The sequence below is a fragment of the Caretta caretta genome, chromosome 1 (genome assembly GCF_965140235.1).
Source record: "Caretta caretta isolate rCarCar2 chromosome 1, rCarCar1.hap1, whole genome shotgun sequence".
In the NCBI taxonomy this organism is placed as follows: domain Eukaryota; kingdom Metazoa; phylum Chordata; order Testudines; family Cheloniidae; genus Caretta; species Caretta caretta.
The window spans coordinates 318,277,829-318,298,626 of record NC_134206.1 but is presented as its reverse complement, the minus strand read 5'-3'; the positions used below and the strand labels follow the sequence as shown (position 1 = coordinate 318,298,626).

Genomic DNA, 20,798 nt, shown 5'->3' with positions numbered 1-20,798 from the left:
GTTAATGTTGAAGATGCAACAGCATGGGCGTCAGTGCAGGCTGTAGAAGCCTGCCTGTAACCCTGAGTATGTACTCACATTCCTAGCCCATGCTGGGGCCCACGCCACCATGTCATCACTGCTATTTTCAGCCAGGCTGGCTAGATTCAAGCTGGCATAGGTATGCTTAGCCGCTCTGCAATTACACCTGCAAATGTGGCGTAAACATATCCTATGGGTGAAATCCCTACTGAAGTCAATGGATGTTTTGCCATGTGCTTCAGTGGGGTTAGGATTTCACTCTCTATTTAAAATGTTATCAATTAAAATTGCCTTTTTTGAGCCTACCGCGGGAGATAGCTGTCTTACAGGAAAGTGACATCATTTAGAACATCAGTGTCCAATGTAAGGGAATAGCCCAGTATCCATCCTGCTTGAATACTAGTTTAACCTTATAGCATCAATGTTTATTATTTATGGAAGAAGCAATTGATTTCAATGTGAAATCAAAATAGAGCAGGATAGAGTCATTTATCGTCTCCTGCACCACTGTTGTGAACTACTGGCTTGCTGCGCTGAGCAAAAAGGGTCCAGTTTTCTTTTAAATTTAAATGTTATGTGATCTTTGATTTGTGAACAGTGAAGTTCAAAAAGTGAACAGATGAGTTATAAATTCATGAAAATAGAAATTTATAATGGAAAAACTGTCAGAGCCTTAATTATGCTGCTATACTTAGTCATTGCTAAAAAAATAAAAACAAGAGGGAGAATGTGTTTTGATCTGAAGTACTTTCTAACACTACTTGACTTTGAAATGATCAATATTTTAGTCAACGAGATTTCAAAGTGGGATGATTATGATGCATTTTCATGGCATATATTTTATTTTCCTGAGATTGTTCATTTCTGAGTATTCAAAGGATTTCATTTATACTGATGGATTGGAATTGGAATAGTCTGAAAATTACGTATATAAATACCTGATTGCATGAGAAGAAAAATCTTGGATGTTTATGTAGAAAACTTATTAACTAGTTCTAGAAAAGTTTGCATGCAATTTTTTTTAATGGCAGCCTTTGTCAGCAGTTTGGATTCAAAGACTCTTGTGATTAAATGTAATGTTTCCTATTAATCTCTTTCAAGACTTGACTTCCTTCTGGCTGCTCCTGGAGTTGTGTCGTCTCTTCAGGCTTTAAATAAATTTGGATGAAAAGACTAGCTTGTATGTATTGCAAATGATAGGGTAAATGTTGTGGGTATTTTGTGGGTGTGTGTCTGGGTGAAGTTTAAATGCCATATTGGTGACAGGTTACAGTACGTTATTGTACACAGATTTGGAATGCAAAACAATATTTTCTGGTAAATTATAAAACAGAAAAAATTTGACAAGGCTTCAAAAAATGTTAAAGGGAAGTTCTAAAGAGCAAATTTCCCCCTAGATCCAGTGTGCAACGCTGAAAGAATTCCTCAGTGGAACATACATATCTGCATAACAAAAAAAAATTATGAAATGGAAATGACCCCTTTTCTTGCCACAACGTAGTATCAGGAACCCAGATAATTTTGCCTCCGGTTGCAACGTTTGTGATCCAGTAAATTTTAGCTTCTCCCAGCATGTTTATTTAACCCTTTGCAGGTTTCAGTACATGGCCAGGACTCTTGCAACATTGATTCCAGTGAAGCAGTGGCCAGTTACAGAGGGCACATATAGGTGCCTCTCAGCAGGGGAGGCAGTTTAATATCATGAGGCGGAAAGATGGCTTACATTTGGTTGAACTGGAACCAGTCTCCAACACTCATCTTGTGTACAGGCCAAGGAGGGAGCTGAGCTCAGGGGCCCATCCTTTAGGTGAGCTGGGGTGCCAGGGCCAGAGTAAGGCGGAGCCAGGAGAGAACAGTGGCCTGGAGCTGGGAGCCATAGCAGCATAGACCAGCTGCACTGGCCATGAGCCAGGGCTGATGTACAATGGTAGCCACGGGGCCAGAGCTGGACAGCAGACACCGGCCCTGCCATATGTAATATTGGAGCTGCACGGGATGAGCAACTGGGGAGAGTGAGGCAGGACCCGGGCAGAGAGAGTGCAGGGAGACGTCACCAGACAAGAGGGCCTTGAAGGCCTGACTCAGAGGAGGGGACATGACCCAACAAGGGGGCCAATACTGGAGAGAAGGAGCCTACCATCTGAGGCCATGTAGCTGCCACCAGAGCACGTGCCTCACCCATGGTATCACCACAGTGCAGCCAGGACTGAGCAGGGGGCCTGGGACGTGTATGGAACAGATGAAGAATTTTCTTGAGTGCCAGGCACTGTTGTGTGTGGTGTTACCAACTCCACATAGCAGGAAGTCACAAGAGAACCCCTGAAAAGTCACTAGATGTTGCTACTTAAGCATTCAAAGGCATCAAAAATGTCAGTAAACAAAATTTTTCCCACAGAATTTAACAGAGAATTTATATATAGATATGTGTGTGTGTGTGTGCACGCGCGCCCGGGTGAGAGGACACTCCCAGCTGCTGAACAAGAAAACAGCAACAGTGCTGGGCGCTCCCTCTCTGGTTGGATAATCTTGGCAGCTGAATTTATTTTGTTATCATTGACAGGCTCTATTGGTGTCTCTCAGCTGGTTGGGGGTTTCTGGCTGTTCTGGTTACATGGGACAGGGCTGGGGCCCCCCTAATTCTGAACCTGGCATTTGGCTGCCCCTCCAGGCCTCCCTTCAGGGCTCTGCTTCCTGGGGGTGCAGTCCAGATTCCCTTAGACCAAGTTGCCCCTCTTGGAGAGCTTTGGGGGACACAATGCCTCCTGGTGCTCCTCCAGGGGCAGTGCACTTTTACACCACCCCTAACTATGCATACCAAAAACATGATATAACCCTGAGTGACCTAAAATCTGGTACATTAACGTTACTGTCCTTTGGAAATAGAATTAGGCCTTAATCAATGCTTCAGCCATGTCTGTGGTAGGAAAAAAGGTGTGTTCTGAACTTGAGATAAGTGAAGAGAGGGCAGTTTGTGGTTGTAATGGGGCGCTCTTCCCCTTTAAAGGCCAGGGATGCTAGGGAGCAGCTGGCCCTTGTGATAAATGAAGGGGGGTGTAGCTCCCTTTGATAGACACCCAGCCAGCCAGCTAGCTGTAAAATCCCTCTTGGTAGCTGTTCTCTGTTTGCTTTATCTGTAAAAGGTTAAACCCACAGGTAAAAGAAAAGGAGTGGGCACCTGACCAAAAGAGCTAGGCTACAACTTTTTAAAATGGGAAAGAACTTTCCCTTTGTCTGTTGCTAGCTGGGCTGAAGAGACAGGGCAGCAGGAATGCTGTGTAAAGTTTGAACCAGATATGAAAATCTTCAGATCATATCTAGAACTACTTTTAACAACCCAAAGGTGTAAGTAGATCAGAATGTTTAGCTAGATGTGATCAGGTTTATTTCTGTTTATTTTTAAGGCTTGTGGATCTCCTCTGTGCTAACCCCAGATGCTTTTGTTTGCTTTGGTTTAAGCTGAACCCCCAAGAAAGCTATTTTGGGTGCTTAATTTTTGGAATTGCTCTTTTAAAATCTAGCAAAAGCCTAAATTCCAGATGTATTTTCTTCCTTTTTGGTTTTAATAAAATTTACCTTTTTAAAGAACAGATCTGGATTTTTGGTGTCCTAAGAGGTTTGTGCATGTTGTTTAATTAGCTGGTGGCCACAGCTAATTTCCTTTGTTTTCTTTCTCAGCCCTTCCTGGGGGTGAAAGGGCTTGAGGGTACCTCACAGGGAGGAATTCCTAAGTTCTCCTTCCTGGGTCGAAGGATTTTTTTTTTTTTTTGCATTTGGGTCGTGGCAGTGTTTACCAAGCCAAGATCAGAGAAAAGCTGTAACCCTGAGAGTTTAATACAAGCCTGGAGTGGCAAGTATTAATTTTTAGAATCCTTGTGGGCCCTCACTTTCTGCACTTGAAGTGATAGAGTGGGGATTCAGCCTTGAGAGCCCTGTTCTGGAAAGGGCCCAGCAGACAGGTGCTGGGAATCATCTGACTTGGCTGGACAGAATCTAGCGATTGGATCTGATGATTCTCAGCTAGGGGATACGAATGAGGGCCCCAGCTTCTATGGGAAGACTGTGACCAAGAGAAGGATGGGAGTACACTGGTGGTGCTATAGCAGAAGATTGTGAGATGGGGAGCAGGCTCTGCTGGGCTGGGGAAGGTCCTGACCATTAAGCTGCTGGAGGCTAAAGGGCCCCACAGTGTAAGTTGGGGACAAGACTGTTACTTTATATTTTTTACATTTTCTTTGTTGTGTTGAAGAATAAACAGGTAAGGCTTACAAAATGACCAAGGCATGCTGATGGGTTTTCCCAGACTAGTGATCAGGGCCACCAGCCTGTAGTGACTTTCACATGTTAATCGGTTGAGTTGGATGCTATGGGGGAGTCTAGGGTTTACCTTGACCAGCTAACTCCTGTGAAAACTGCATACTGCCATGTCTTCACTAGGTGCTTACCTCACATTCATTAATTTAAGAACTCACCTTTTCCTATAGAAGTCCTTAGATCTGACACTACAAACTCCCAGAGGAATACTTGGATCAGGATCTAGACTTTTCCAGCTTGGGAACTTCTGTGATAGGGGAAAAAAGTGGAAATGCATGGGGAAAGTTAGTGTGAATTTTTGATAAATTGCCAGTATCCCATTATAGTAAGAGGAGGAGAAGAAGAAAATCAGATTCAGCAAGGAAAATACAATGAAAATAAGTACTTGCCTAGTATAGGACCCAATATGCCTACCATTTCCTGTAAGGTGTTGAATGTCCTCAAATCTCACTGGAGATATCACTGAGGGTATTTCCTCCTACCTCATGGTGGTATTGTGAGGATAAACATATTAAAAAATAAGGAGATCTTAAGATACTATGTAAGTGGGGCTATAGAGAGACTCTCAGCACCTTGTAGGATTAGGCCTCAGATAAAAGAAGCAAGGAGTTTGGGTTCTCTTTGCTCACACACCTTGTACAATGTCCATATTTGCTCTGATATGCTGATTGATTGTTATTTGTAGCTTTGTTGAAAAGCGATTGCCAAGAAGCATTTTGACACCTGTTAGGCTTGTACAAATACAGGTTTGCTCATTGAAAAGAGAAGAAGTTTTAAGCATTTGAAAGACATGTCTTGTTTTATGCTTGTATTCTATTTTACAACACTGGAAAGAGCAAGGGAAAAACTTTGAATCTCTTCAAGGTGAAGGGTGTAGATCTGGATTCAACACCCAACTTGTGTAGTTTTGCCTTTTTGGCAGGTGGAGCTTGGAAACTGCTTTGTGAATTTCATAGAAATAACAATGTGGATTTTTATGTTCAGATATGCAAATGATTTCCTATGGGAATTGAAAAAGTAGTAAATGTAAAACCCCTGATGGAATTCTTACTAAGGAAACCTTATACTTCTAAAATTCCTGTTTGATTAATATTACAGACCAACTGTGTGTGTGTCTCTATAATTACGACAATGACTTCTTCAGGTTATATTCTCAATTGGTAATTAAATAGTTCTACTCCTTTCCAACAATCTAAAGGTTTAACATATCAGTCAACAGAGCTAGATGAGCCTCTTGGCTGATCCCAGAGTAAATGGCAGGGAATTGCTTTGCCATCCTAGGAACAGCTCCAGGAGGGAATTGCGCCCTTTATGCCTCCCCCTCCTTCCCTGCCAACTTCATGCAGTGGGAAGTATAGAGCAAGATACCCCTGGTGACTCTGGCAGGCCAGACTCCAGCTCTTTCCCAGGCTGCAGGCATTAGCTAAGAACTGTCAAACTTCTAGATGGAGACTAGAGCAGTTCACCTACATGTTAGTTTTGCTCAAAATAGGCATTAGTCTTACAAGAATATATTTAGTGTTTAGATTCGATGAAATGCCTAAGTTGCTGCATGCATTAATTTTATTTGAAATATCTGTATTCTATGCTATAAGAAAATATCAGTGTTTTGCTTTATAACTTTGAAAATGCTTTCTCTGAACTTGTGAACTCGGGCACAGGAATCATTTTACATGCCCATTCAGAAGGACAATCAAAATCAGATGAAAGAAAAGGAGTACTTGTGGCACCTTAGAGACTAACCAATTTATTTGAGCATGAGCTTTCGTGAGCTACAGCTCATCAAGGATCATTGCAATATCAAGGATTAGTTAATGGCCCTTTTGCACCTGGGAAATGCTACATACAAAGAAGCTCATCCTGTGGGCTTGAAGCTGAATGAAGGGTACGAAACAAAGTCATAGGACAATTTTCCATGTTTTTGGCCATTTGAACTTTGAAGGGCCAGAGACTCTAAACTGAAGCTGGAGATCCCCAGAGTCTGCCTTATGGGTCTTCAAGACACTTTGAATTGACAGGTCACTGCAACTCTGTCACTCTTAGGATTTAGATGGTAACTCATTTGTGTGTATATGTTTGCTTGCTTTAGCCTGTAAATAACTCTTCTTATTCCTTTTTCCTAATAAATAATAAACCGTTAGTCAGTTTAGTACAGGACTTGCTACAGGTGTTGTCTTTTGATATAAGATCTAGGGTACCGATTGGTCTCTTGGGACTGAGAGCAAACTGAATGCAGTGATTTTTTTTTTCCCCTCTGTGGGTGTAAGTGACCATTATCAATAAATCCAGTTTGTCTGGGTGTCAAGATAGACTGGAGAGTCTAAGAGGGCTGTCTGTGACTCCACAGTAAGACAGTTATAGTTATCCAGGAGTTCACATTTGTTACTGGCTTGATGAAATCTAGTTATAGAATACACCACCAGTTTGGGGCATCTACCCTATTTTTTACAGTCTGCTCTAAAAAATTGGGTAGAAACTCATAAATGTTCCTCTCCATGGAAATCTTTAGTAAAAGGTGAAAGATTTATACGATCTGAAGAGAAACCAGGTAGGCACTCACAATCATGAGCCACTCCAGACAGCGTGACACTCCTGTTCTCTCCAATGCAGCCAGATCTGCAATCTGGACAGCTCTGAATGTGCTAAGCTGAGAAGGGTGGTGGGCCCTTAGTTCCTAGCTCCACTAGGTAAGAGTTGTGGGCAATCTAGCCCTACATAAATGCACTAGTCTAAGGTGCAGATATCTAGAAAACTAGGAGAACATATTAGGAAATGATTTTTTCCTGTGGAAAATCTTCAAAAACAACACTTCTCTCTTCTTCAATCTTCAGTATTTTTTGTTTTCCTTTAACAAAACTTTTTCAAATAAAATCAGACTTTTTTATTGCAAAATAGCCACTTTCCACCAAAAAACGTTTAGACAGAAAATTTTCAACCAGCTTTAAGAACTTGGTAGAAGAAAACACTGTCTGAACAAATAAACCGAATGGAATTAAAACTATGATGGGTATGATCCTTCAACCATTACTCCTGGGAGCAGTTGTTAGTCAGTGGAAGTGCTCTTGCAAGTAAACACTGGGGGACTGGGCTCTTAATTTTTGTATTATAGGTTTTTTTAAAAAGTGTTTCTTGCAGCTGAGCAATGAGAGATTTATTTTATTCTTTTCAGGGAGATGGTATATGAAGATTCACACAACTTGTTTTATTTATAGTGTGTCCAACTGGTTTCCTGGAAGCCTTTGGAAGCTGGTATGAGGGTTTATTTGCTGGGGGTTCTTGCTTAGTGGAAAAAATATATCCCCTACTTGAGTGGATGAGGAATGAGAGGGAACAGGGATCAAAACTGAGGGGATATGGCAGAGTATTATTCAGTTAGTTGAAACTGTAAAGGAATTAACTTCAGCTGTGTTTGTACCCTGCCCCCATCACTTTTCATGAATATCTCAGTGATTTCACAGACGAACATTGGCTAAAACACTGAATCTTGCAGGGCTATTGCAGAAAGAGAATTTTCAATTCAGTACTCTGAGTCTTCTCACAGTAAAACTGGTCTAAAAGTTACACTGATCTAGTCAAGGAGCTGGAAATGCACCATGTGACCTAGTTGTAGCAGGTAGCAAACTCTCTTCGTTTCTTCTTCCCTCCCCCATGAACACCTTCTAACCTTCCCTGAAGACTGATTACATATTTGAAAGTGGAAAAACTGGGACACACAGTGGTTGGGGAGGGCTGTCAATCACAACAGACTGTTTTGGTGGGGGATAAAGGAGGTTTTGGAGAAGTGGGAAGAAAAAGGAGAACCTCTTCTTTCTCCTACTGTTAAACTGGGACGCTTGACAGCAAAGGACAGGGTAGGGGAGAAGAGCACTTTCCTTTCTGTAACTTCTCCTAGTGGTATAATCTTTCCCTCAGATCCATACTATCTTTGCCTACAGTTCTCCCCTCCTCCAGCACCCCTCTCTCACACACACATTCTCTCCCTACTTCGCTCACCAATTAACTTAATTTCCACTGCAGTCAACCCTACTAAACTAACCCATCCTCCTCCCAGTTCAGAAGTTCCCTTAGTGCCCTCAAATCAATCCTCACCTGTCAGAACTCCACCCCCACCCCGCTTACCCCCCACATCTGTACCCAAGACTGATAACCCCTTCTCTTGCTTCTTACCCTATCCACAGCTCAGAATACCCCTTCATCTTTGAACTCTTTCCCACCAAACAGCCCTATGCTCAGAATACCCTTCCTCCTGCTGCACCTTCATAACCATTCCCAGGTCTAGAACCCTTCCCCCTCCTACCTGACACCCACAACTACCTCCCCCTCATTATTTTTCTTTATTTGTAGATCATTAGCTCAGTCCTCCGGTACTGAGGTGATAAGGGTTATAAGTGCATAGAGAGAGACTTTAATTTAGAACTGTGAATACTGAATTCTCAAAGTAATACAGGGAACAATTCATGAACTGAAATACATTCACACAACATTTCTCAAGCAATTTCAGGTGACGGAAACTTGTAAATGTCTGATCTATATCTGAAAAATTAGTGAAAGGAAAGAAAAGAGCTAAATTTGACAAAGCCATTTATCATGAATAATGTTACCAGCTCTAGAAGTGACTGAGGGGCAACACTCAAAATTTGCACTGTAGTGATTGTATACCCAGTCGCATGCTATGTTTCTCTTTCCTGCTTGGAGGAACATAACTCTTGGATTGAGATTTCTGGTACAAATAGATGCAAATTCAAAATTTGCTTTCTGGGAATATTTTGCAATATTCTGTTAAGTTGCTGTTTCAAGCCATGACAGAAAATTATTTAGCTGCTTAAATTTAAGCATTTGACTAGTTCCATTGCCTTCAGTGGCACCATTCAAGTGCTTTAAATTAAGCACCTGTTTGAGCATCTTGCTGAAAAAGGGTCTCCATGAACATTCCTGCCACTAAACTTGCTTGTTTGAATATTCCCGCTTGGAAGATAATACAAAAGGGACAAGTATCAGAGGGGTAGCCGTGTTAGTCTGGATCTGTAAAAGCGGCAAAGAGTCCTGTGGCACCTTATAGACTAACAGATGTATTGGAGCATAAGCTTTTGTGGGTGAATACCCACTTCGTCGGATGCATGTTGTGGAAAACACAAAAGGGACAAACACACATCAAGCAAATTAATGTACAAATTCAATCAATATTTGCAGGAAATCACTTGCAGTATATGCACAGTTTTAGTTGTGATAATCAAGGAAAATGACTTAGGGCTAAGAAATAACTACAGCTGCATTCGCATTAACCAGACCAGCAGAGGCACAAAGTGTTAAGATGTCTGACATTTCTGAAGTCAGTAGGGCATACAGACAGTGTGGTGTTTTTTGTAATTAGCCCACAATGAGCCAGCATGTACCATTACCTCAGCTTTTAAAAAAATGGAGTGGAATACTATGCTTTTCCAAGGTAAAAGTACACAAAAGGATCATTGTACCCATGGCCAAACTAAAACAGGACAAGTATTCTTAAAATTATGTTCTAGCCTCTAACATGGCAGGATTCTTTCCTCTTAATTATGAGGCACACAAAGAGAAACTTTCCCAACCTTAGACCTTTTAAGAGAGAGTCCCCACTTTCACCAATGAAGGATTTTCCAGTCAATCATTTTTGAGACAGAAATATAAATAAACATTAGGAGACATTTCATATATTTTACTGATCATAAGGAATCTAATCCTGCAATCTCTCCTCACTTAAGGCTAAATGCTGATACCCTTACTCATGTTGAATAATGCCTTAATCCATGAATAGCTCTGCCAGTGTAAATGTAACATATTTATTTGTGGAGTAAGGTGCTAAGGCCTTGTCGAAGCAGAAAAATTGTATCACTTTAACCAGAGAGGTATAATTAAAGCAGTACAGACCCCGTAGGGTGGATGCAAATATATTAGTATAATTGTATAGAAAGGGGAATGAACTAGACTTGCATAAGGCACCTTTATAATAATATAACTGCTGCGGCTGTACCAGTGTAACTATATTGATAAAATAATCACACCATTAATTGTCCTCCTGGTACAAAAACTGTGCAGACAAGGCCTTTGGGTAAGGATGTCAGAATCTGTCCCTCAGTTCTTGCTCATGCAACATTGCCATTGATTTTAGTGGGAGCTTTTTCTGACTCTCAACTGAATAAGGACTGCAGAATATTACCCCAATTATTTAGCTACCTGAAATACAATGTTCATTCTAAAACATCCTTTCTATAATTTAAAAAATGACGTTTAGGAATGCAGCCTGCTCAAGTTCAGAGTGAGTCCAAGTTGATTTTTACCCCATTTTCCCTGTTTTCAGGTTTCATCCTATCCAGTATATGGTAGTACTCCTTTTAATTTTAATTTGCGTTTCACATAGTAATGCCAGTAGGTTCTAGATTAGCCAGAGGGTGTCACTCTTGTATTGGCTCTGTTTAGTTACTATTGCTAAGATATTCAACAGAGCAGAACAAAATCCACTACTAACATTTTTCCACCTGTACTTGCCAAAAAAACAACAACCACCTGATCGGCCAAACCCTGCTGCGAGCAGTCCCAGAGTGCCCTTGGATTGCAGTGGGCTTTGCAGACAGGAGTGCGACATCTGCATTTCCTTAGACCTAGAAGCACTTCTCTGAAACATCACATGAGCTTCCTGGCTAGATTTCATTGTCATAATGACTGATTGTTGCAGAAATGTTTAGCGCAGAGTACTCATGAAAATAAACAGTGCGGGCAGGAAATGAAATGGATTAAAAAGTCAGAATTTGAAAAATCAGTCAATGCAGGCTATTTTAAGACATGCATTTTAACAATTAAAAATAGCACACATGCAGGGATGAAACAGTCTCTTGAAGCATTATGCTAATTGGTAATCATCCATTAGCTAATACAAACATTATGGTCTTTTGAAACCAATTTCTTCACCACTTAATCTTCAGAAATGCCATGGCACTCTAGACAAGAGTAGGGGGAGTTGGCCCAAAGGCACTGCTCAAATTCCATTTGGGTAGCCATATTGTGCCTACCTAACATTTCCATGTAACTTAGCTTGAAACATTATTATAAGTGTAGTGTTGCTATGTTTTATTTAAAGACTCAGACTTTCCTGACCGGGGTATCTACATTCAGTGATTGGTAAAGGGATGCCTGCTAGTATCAGTACATAGTTTGTGATCCTGCTTTAGGATCTTGGAAGGAAAGTGCTCTGTAAATGTCCATAGCCATTGCTCTTGAGGAATAGAGCCAAACTATGTATATCTGAGAGACCAGGAAGCTATGATATTTGGTGGTGAAACTGAACTCCTGAATGCTGTTGGTGGTGATAAGGGATTTGGGTTGTGCTCTTGCCAAGGTCTATTTGTGTATCAGTTATCACAGGGAATATAAAGAGAGCTAGAGATGTTTTAGCTTCATGCCCTTTTCTAAGAGGGATTAACTAAAAACAGTTTGTTTATCTCTTTAGGATTTCATACTGGTGCTCATTACCATAGTAGTTGAGTGCTGAAATCAGTACCAATAGAGGAGTGTATAGTGGACTTCAGGGGGTCTCTGGCTCTTCTTCTTTTTGGGGTCAAACTGTGCTTGGGATAGTATTTTTGGGGGAGGTTGGTATTTAGAGGTAAAAGGGGGCATTAAGTGAATGCCATTTTTATAGCTGAAAGGCTTTTCTAAAAAGAGGTTTTGAAGTATTTCCTAAAGTTGGACTCTAGGTTCACCTGATAATCTCTGAAGTTCATGTCGTAGCTGGATCCTCTTGTCCCCAGCTCTCATGTCCTTCATCTTGGGCATCGTGATCTGCATTGACTTAGAGGAAGGCAGCTGCCATGGTGGTTAGGAACAAATAGAACATCTCCAACTTTCTGGCCCACTTCACAATGACATAGTGGAGGCTGAAAGGCCCTGAGACATGTAGCTAAGCATGAATCTCAGGGTGTGTCTACATGAATACTTATTGTGCAGTAAGCTGGGGTGTAAACCTACAATGCTCCAGTGGGCCGTGCATTAACTCTCCATGTGAGCCTTACTTCTGAGCACTAAAAACTCCCCAGTGAGCATAGACAGAGATTTGTAAGGAAAATTTTGACTTGTCATCCCACCAGGAGTTCTATTTTCATTTAAATGCCTGAAGTTGGCATTTTGATCATGCTGCCGTACTTCCAAACATGACTGCTGCTCTCGCTGTAGCACAGCCCTTCTCCCTTGATACTGATCCACTAATGGGAAAGTTTTATAGGCTCTAATAAGGGATGAAAGCCCTTGCACTGGCCCGTGGAGTGGGCTGTGCACATTAGGAGGAGCAGATGGTGCACACAATCCCTCTCAGAACTGGTTGTGAATGGTGCCATGCTGCACTGTCCAGTCCTCGTGGCTGTGCCTATCTGGTGCAATAGGCCAGAATAAGCAGGATCAAAACTCTGGATCCAAAAAACACTGCACATGGGAAAGTTCCAGCTGGGATCTGATTCCCTATCCAGATTTTGAGTTTAGGCTCATCTCTACTTCCAGTATTTGTCTCACAAGGTACCGTCACAGCAAGCATTGGATTTAGATTGCACAGATCATGGATCTTGAAAATGTTGGAGTCCCCTTCAGGTATCATTCTCTCACAGCTTAAACCTCCAGGAAGACACACACCTCCTCCCACCCCCCCTCCCTTGGATCATTAGCTGCTCCTCATGTTGCCATGCTCTTACAGTTCCTCACAGTCTTTCCTAGTCTAGAACTTCCTAACACATTTTGTGTCATAAGTAAATATTAGCACCTTTCTGTTCACATCCTGATGTCAGTTGGGACTTCTCGGCACTACCTTACTACAGATAACTCCTGCTCTTAATACTACACAGATTCACAATTCATGGGCCATCTTAATCACGTCCCTGTAGCCTTAGGGCTAGAGAGTAAAGCAGATCTCCTCCAGATCTTTCTCTAGCAGCGTGGCTGCAGAATCAGGCAACTCTTGGTGCCCCTGGCCCCCCACAACCACCTCACTCTTGCCCATGACTATGCAAATAATTGGATCAGTCATGGTCTTCCGGTATTAAATCAACTGCTACACCTAAAGGTACCACACAAAAAGCAGTAAAAGCATAGCATCTGAATGTTTTCAATGACAAAGTGCCACTATTATTTTTACTATGGTACAAAATAGGGCCCCAATCCTGACTGGTAATACCTCATTGCCCTGCTCAGGTCTGGGACCCCATTATGCCAGGTGCTGTGCAGACACAAAAAAAGGCCCTGGATCCTGCAATAAAGAATTCATCATGTAATTTACACTTCATAAAGTATTAGAATACAATCTGTTATGCAGAATGGAAGCTAGATGGAGGATTTGGAATTTTACATCTCCTGGGAGGGAAATGGATTTCTTGTCCTGGGATATTCCTCTAAAATTAGGCTCTCTGGTAGAATCATGTAAGTCCCTAAAACAAAATAAATCCTCCTCAGCCATCTGTAGTCCTCCTGTTGTGAGGAAATACCCTTAGCTTTGAAACCATGCAGAAAAGACGGAGCCAAATTCGACTCTGATTTGCACTGGTGTAAATCCAGAGTAACTCCATTATCTTTACTAGAATTAGCCTAGATTTACACTGGTATAAATTGGGGAAGAATTGGTCCTTCAAAAATGTTTCCCATTGAGAGGTAGGTTAAACAGCTGATTTAGACATTGGTTTAACATGGTTGGCACTAATGATCTCATTGTATTCTCAGATCCAGCCAACTCCATTCTAATTTAATTTCCTTTTACTTGTCTTATATCCCATGGTGATAATGCTGGTTCAGACTATGGGTTGCTTTAGCTGGCAATACAGGATGCAGAATGATAGAAAACATTGGAAGAGTGGGAGAGAGTTGGCTAGCACTGGGGGTATCCGTGCCATCCACATCTTGTAAGTGTCTGAATCAGCAACTCCATAATGTATTTTCAAAACAAACAAAAAAATACCCACCCTGTGTAAATTGGAGAAAAAAGACCCGTTGTGTATCTCTATCCCTGTCAGTATTGGATAGAAAGGAAATTAAATAATCAAAGCCTTTTGAGTCAGTGACTCTTCCTAGAACACATATCTTATCACAAGACATCCCTCCATTCCGCCCTTGTTACATCCCTATTCAGTTTTAACCCTCTCCAGAAGTCAGCATAAGCTTATCTGTGATATTTTCATGTTTACCCAAGCTCTCAGCTTGATACACATGACTAATACATGATGGTGCTGTGTGCCAAATTTGTAAACCAAATAAGAGAGCCCTTTAATCATGCACAGCTATTCAGAATTCTGCTTTTCACAATAATTTCTGGAGTCTGTAAGCCACAACTTCAGCTCCACTTTGACCCCTTTGCGCTGCTCTGGTGGACCCCAGGGGGCAAAAGCAGGTGTAACCCCTGGCTACACATCATACTCTTCCTGGACCCTTTTGTGGTTGGATGAAGGAGGCATAGCTGGATTGTCACTGTGATCTGGCAGTGCACAGTAGCCAATGATTTTAGTTTACTGTTCATTTATTCTGCGATATTATGATTAATCAACATGTTATATCATATTAATTGTATGTTAATTAGAGTTCATTTTTAGGATTATAAAACTATATGATTGATCAGTATTTAGAGGAACCATGTAGTAGCCATAAGTAAGACAAGCTGAAATGCAAGAACCTGTAGGCTGAAGCCTGCAAGACTCTAGCTTAGCTATTTTAGGCCGTGGAGACAAGAAACGATGACATAAGTGTCCTAAGATTATGGGAAAAGAGGTACAAAGTGGCAATATTGTGCAAAATTACCCAGAAAATATTAGATCATAAAAATACTGTAAAGGCGCATCTGTCTCCGACGTGTCTTAACCACAGGATACAGGTTGTGCGCCAGTGCTAATGAGAATAAAGGGAACTTACGCAAATTGGGGTCCCTTAAAGTTTCCAGGGGACACAGATCAATAAGAGAGAAGAGTGTTGACACTTTGATGGACATACGCAGAATGTAGGTATAGACAGAATCACATTATAAAAAGGGGATGCCCAGAATGAGAAAATTGAGCTCCCTATGGGCGATGCCAGCTGGAACCATCCCTCTAGTGATGATCAAGCCATGAGAGACCCATCAGAACCTACCATTATTGTTAAGGATGTTGGTATAACTATATATTTGTAACTTATGCATTGGTCTGTATAGAATTTCTATATGCTTGGGTAACATAACTTTAATTGTAACTTTAATAAAACTTGCAAAGCAGACTAGACCTTGTACTTGTGAATGGATGTGTGGTCACTACCATTGGTCTTTCCTAGAGACTCTAAATCTAAAGCAAGTAGCAGAGGTGACTTCCAGAGGTAGCTGACAGAGCCGAACTCATGGTGGTGTAATACCACATAACAAAATTCACTTTAAATAAAATAAAAGGCTACAGCTCAACTTGCATTCCGGCCCTTGGGGAACATAGCCAGCTAATGTAGTTAGGAGCAACCCTGATGCTGTTCCAAACTATACCAGGGATGGAGACAGCATAGAGCCAGTCCCAGGACTAGGGAGCTGCAAACAGCTCCTTTGCATCTTCCCTCTCTTCTCTTCTCCCCCCGCCCCCAGCTGCTTTGAGTGCTGATTTGATGCAGCTAAGGATTGAGCTTTGAGTGTTTGATTAGCAGATTTCAAGATACTTCCATGAAAGTACAGCATGCGTTTATATCTAATGGCCTAACAAATCAGCATCTTTACATTCCTTCATTTATTTTTAGAAAGGCATCTTCTTGGAATTGTTGAATTCTCTTGGGGGGGGGGGGTTATCATTGTACCTCTTAAATGTATTTCTATGAGCAAAGTAACTTGCACACTTGAAGAGCTCCAAAATTCCCAGATGAGCCTTGGAACCTTCTGTCCCAAGTCCCCATTGAATCATCATAGAGAATATCTTATTCTGAATCTCTTGAATTTTTAATGGCGGAAAAGGTAAATGATTGACAGCTACATTTCTTTTTGTTCGGTGTGTACATTAGCAGCAAGTGGTATAATTAAGGGCATGATATTAAAATACCCGGTGGCTTTTACTTAGTGTCTCTTTTTGGTGAATGTTGATACAGTTCTAGTTAAATAGACATTCCAAGGGGGATACTTTTGATTGTTTGTAGGGAAAATGACCATATATGTTCTGTGACGGTCCCATTAAGTTACATGGTTCTTTATTACTAAAGGCTTCAAACATTACAACTTTTACAAATAATAAATCATGGCCATTGTAGCAAAGCGACAACTCACTAGTGCGGCACCTCCTGCAGGTCATCCTGGGAATTAGCTCTTTGCCAGCGTACGGAGTGCCCTCTGCAGGCTGATGGCCCACATGCCGCTGGTCTCGTGTTCCTCCCGGACCCTGGTGGCCTTTACCTCAGAGTTCTGCCCCTAGCAGTAACCCACAATCTGGGTCTCCCCTTCCAGGGGAACCCCCAACCCTCTATCCCCACCTTGCCTCAGTAGCTACTGCCAGTCATCATCTAGTTCCCGCTCACTGGAGCGGTCTGTAATGGCCACTCATCATGGGCAAGGGGTTAGGACCTTCTGCCTTTGCCTATCTTTGGGCTGTCCCTCTGCAGCCCCAGTACCTTTTGGGCCTTTAACAAGGCCTGCAGCCTTGGGGTTTACCAGGCTGGAGCTCCCCAGTTCCCTTTGCCCTTCCCCAGCACTGTTCCACTTCAGGTACCTTCTCTCAGGCAGGCCACCCTTCTCCCTCCAGGGCTAGAGTGAGATTTTTTTCCCCCCGGCTTCTGGCTCACAGCCCTTTGATAGGGCTAGCTGTGGCCTGATTGGAGAAGCAGCCACAGCTGGGGCCATGCCCAATCAGTCTAGCTTGGCTGCTTTTAACCCCTGCCTGCAGGTGTGGGGCAGCTGCCCAACTACAGTCATACCACCCTTTCCCATGGCAAAGACTGAAGGGCACCCACGACCCAGAAGAACCCTCCAGGGCCAGTTGGCATATTTAGCCAGATTTTTAGAGGGTTTGCTTCCCTGTGGAAGTGAGGGGTCTGGCCCCCAGAACCCATGGTCTCTTCAAGGATGTGAGTTCCACAGATTAGGTCTGGGTTCTGACCACCCTGCACCACACCCCATCTCACACCTATAGCGCCAAAATAATTAAGTTCTACTGATGCCAGATCTTCCTCCACTGACAGCTGCTCCTGGAGCCCCTATAAAAATGTTTCCCATAACATGGGTGGTGGTGGTGGTGGAAATGATAATACACACGCATGCTACATTCACTTTTTTGCTGATTACCCATGGGGTTGGGGGAGGAGTGGAACCAGGTTTGTTGAATACCAAAAGGGGGGGTGGTGGAATGTAGGAAACAATCATTTCATAATCTTTGGAAATCCACTTTCCACATGTTGGAGGGCCCAAACCAACACCCATAAAAGTCAATGGAAGCTTGAAGGGGAGAGTGGTTTGAATTTTTCAATTGCTTCCTGGTGCTATCCTATCCTCCAGTCTGTATGAGCAATACAGTGTATTTTTAAGGTTTTGTCAAGGACATCTATAGCAAATGGGTGTGAGACCTATTTAAATATTTTGTAAATCTTAAATAAATAAGAGAGAACCCAGCCAATTAGAAGAAGTGAATGAATGCCCAGTTTTTTTTAAAAAAGTGTTAATAATCTGGAAAATAATAATAACTGATGGAAGAGAGAACTAGAAATGGATTTGCAAATCTGAATGTCGTCATGTTTCGGGCGAGTTCAGATGCAGATCCAAACTTTGTGGCTTGGGTTCCTTTCTGTGATAAACCCAGACATGTCCAAATGCAGGAAAAAAATGGCCCTGGATCAAAACTGAAAAGATAAGGCTCATCTTTAACCACAGTTAAGATTCTTAAGGTCTGATTCACCTTTTACGTTGGTGCAAATTGGGAGTAATTTAGCTGAAGTCAATGGAATTACACTAGTGTAAATTCAGTGTAATGGAAAGAGAATCAGGTGATTTTTATTTTTTTGTGGGAAGAACTAAATAATTTATTGCTCTTAACATCTCTGTCCAACAGAGGCATGAACATAGCCTGAAGACAGCTACACTAGATAGAAAGACAATTAAAACAAGTTGTAGTTAGAGAAGAGGGAGATTTCTTTTCAGGACAGGCATCAGTACACCAGTGTAACTTCACAAACATCTCACAAATACATTCTGAAAGAAATTACATCTTTCTCCCAAGCAAAATATCTTCTAAGAACAAGAGCAATTAGAGTCCTGCTCATCTTTGGTGATGCAAAGTTAATTGAGAGAAAGTCCAAGTCGCGCTTTATTAAAGTGAAACTGGAGAGAACAGCACCAGATTCTCAGCTGGTGTAAACTGATGTATAAGTTAATTTGCTTCAACAGCTATGCTGATTTACACCAACTGAAGATCTGGCCCTGGTTATTTGATTTTTTTTGTCTTGTTTTTTAAATTATCTTCTCCATAGCCATTATTTTATGAAAAATACAAACTTCTGAATTAAACACTCGGATTAAAAAGCTAAGCAATAATACTAATTACCTACACATTGAATTGTAAAATCAACATAATTGGTTACAAGTAATTTCCATGAGTACAGTCGGTGGATTTCCCCCTCCCCAACTCCTTATTTCTCAATTTGAACAGGTACAGTAGTTTTACATAATAACCACTAAATCTCTAAAGCCATGTGTGAGGTTTTGGATGCATGACTCTCATTAAAATCAAAAGAATCCATGCAATTGAATTCCTGCATTCATCCTTTGAAAACATAAGGACAATAATTACAGTTTCAAAGTGTTGCAGGGAATTTGGTGTTAATGGGAATCAGACGGACAAAACCCTTTATTCAAAATATTAGTTTTAGAAACACATTTATAAAGTGCCTAATTATGAAAGTTTCCTCATTAAAAAGCAACATCAACTTACTTGTGCTGGCGCTAATAAGTGCTTTTACAATAATGGGGTTGTGACTGCAAGACTGTAATAACCGATATTCAAGCTCTATTATGAAGAACACAGTGTGTGCATGTGTACGAGTGCATGCTTGCAGAGGTATTTTAATGGCTTTTATTTTTTGGAGGGGCAAATGATTACAAGTGCCTCAGCTGAAGAGACAATGGAAAGACAAACTTGCTTTCTCACTTATCAAAACTTTAAATGGATGACTCTCCTCCTCCTCCTCTCCTCACCTACCTGTGATCTGGGCTCGTGCTCTACCTTTGTGCCTTCCTGAGCCTGGACTGCTCCAAGGATGGAAAAGACTCTAGGCATTGCGGGCGGGGGGGGGGGGGGAGCGGGGGGAAGGGGAGGCGCGAGGGCGGCCACTCGGGGAGAAGGGGGGGGCGGGGCCCTCAGAGGGCAGTGCAGCGTCGGAGGTGGGGCCATGGTTAGGGCACCTGTGGCCCCCACACTTTTAGGGCGCTTTTGCCACTCCTGCTCCCTGGCAGACTTCCTACAGGGCCGGTTTTATGAGTGTCCACTGCAGTGCCTGCACCTGGAGAAGCCCCCTACCTGGATAGGTGGCTGTTATGTTCGCCTTTATTTTTTTGCAGTGTTGTTGTAGCCATGGTGGTTCTCCTGTATTGGATATTACAGAGACAAGGTGGGTGTGGTAATATCTTTTATTGATGTTGGTCAAATAAAGATATTACCTCACCCACCTTGTCTCTCTAACTTTCTTTTATGCCACTCTGGCCTTATTAGTGTAATGGGAGTGATGTCTCCCTGGCCAGCCCGCACTCTGCTCCAGCTTGGGAATCCTCTCTGCACTTTCACTTTGACTCTTTGTACTTTAGGGTTCGCGCCTTTACTTGTTTTTCGCTCCAGCTAACAGGAAAGAATCCTCCTCTCCAATTCACTAAGTCATTTTTGCCTTCAAACACTGTCTTAACACTATATTTTGCAGGGATAAAATTGCTTAAAGGATTTCCAGCCTACACCTACTAACCTCCCACTGTGCCATGGGATCCAGAAATAGGAGGAGGGAGAGAGAGGCTGAATAACATCGTTATTGTTTGTTGCTAGTAGCACTCACACTTTGCTAATCACTGTACAACCCCCACAAAAGAAGGCATAGTCCCTGGCCTGAAGAGTCCACACTATAAAAAAGACAAAACGGCTTTATGGAAAATAGGTGAAAGAGGGGAGATGACTAGGAAAGGGGGGACACCAGCAGCCATATGCAGTTGAATCCCTTTTGAGTGTTCTGGAGCCCTCTAGAACAGTGGTTTTCCACCCTTTTTCATTTGCAGACTCCTAAAAAAATTTGAATGGAGGTGCGGACCCCTTTGGACATCTTAGACAGTCTGCAGACCACAGGTTGAGTACCGCTGCTCTAGAGGGACTAGTTGTAAGGGTTTGGAAGCAATGCCTGCAGCATCAAGAGAAGCAGAGGTAGGAGGAGTGGGGATAGGGGTGGTGGGGAGGTATCATCCTCATCCCCGTTGCAGAAGTGCACTCTTGTTGGAGCAAAAGCCAGTGAAC

General features: G+C 42.1%; 1 non-coding gene across 1 annotated transcript; it reads right to left on the bottom strand.

Moving 5' to 3' along the window:
• Positions 1-6,766: 6,766 nt before the first annotated feature.
• Positions 6,767-6,884, bottom strand: LOC125630735 (U5 spliceosomal RNA). Its single transcript, XR_007354778.1, has one exon. It is a non-coding gene; the product is annotated as a U5 spliceosomal RNA (small nuclear RNA).
• Positions 6,885-20,798: the final 13,914 nt, after the last annotated feature.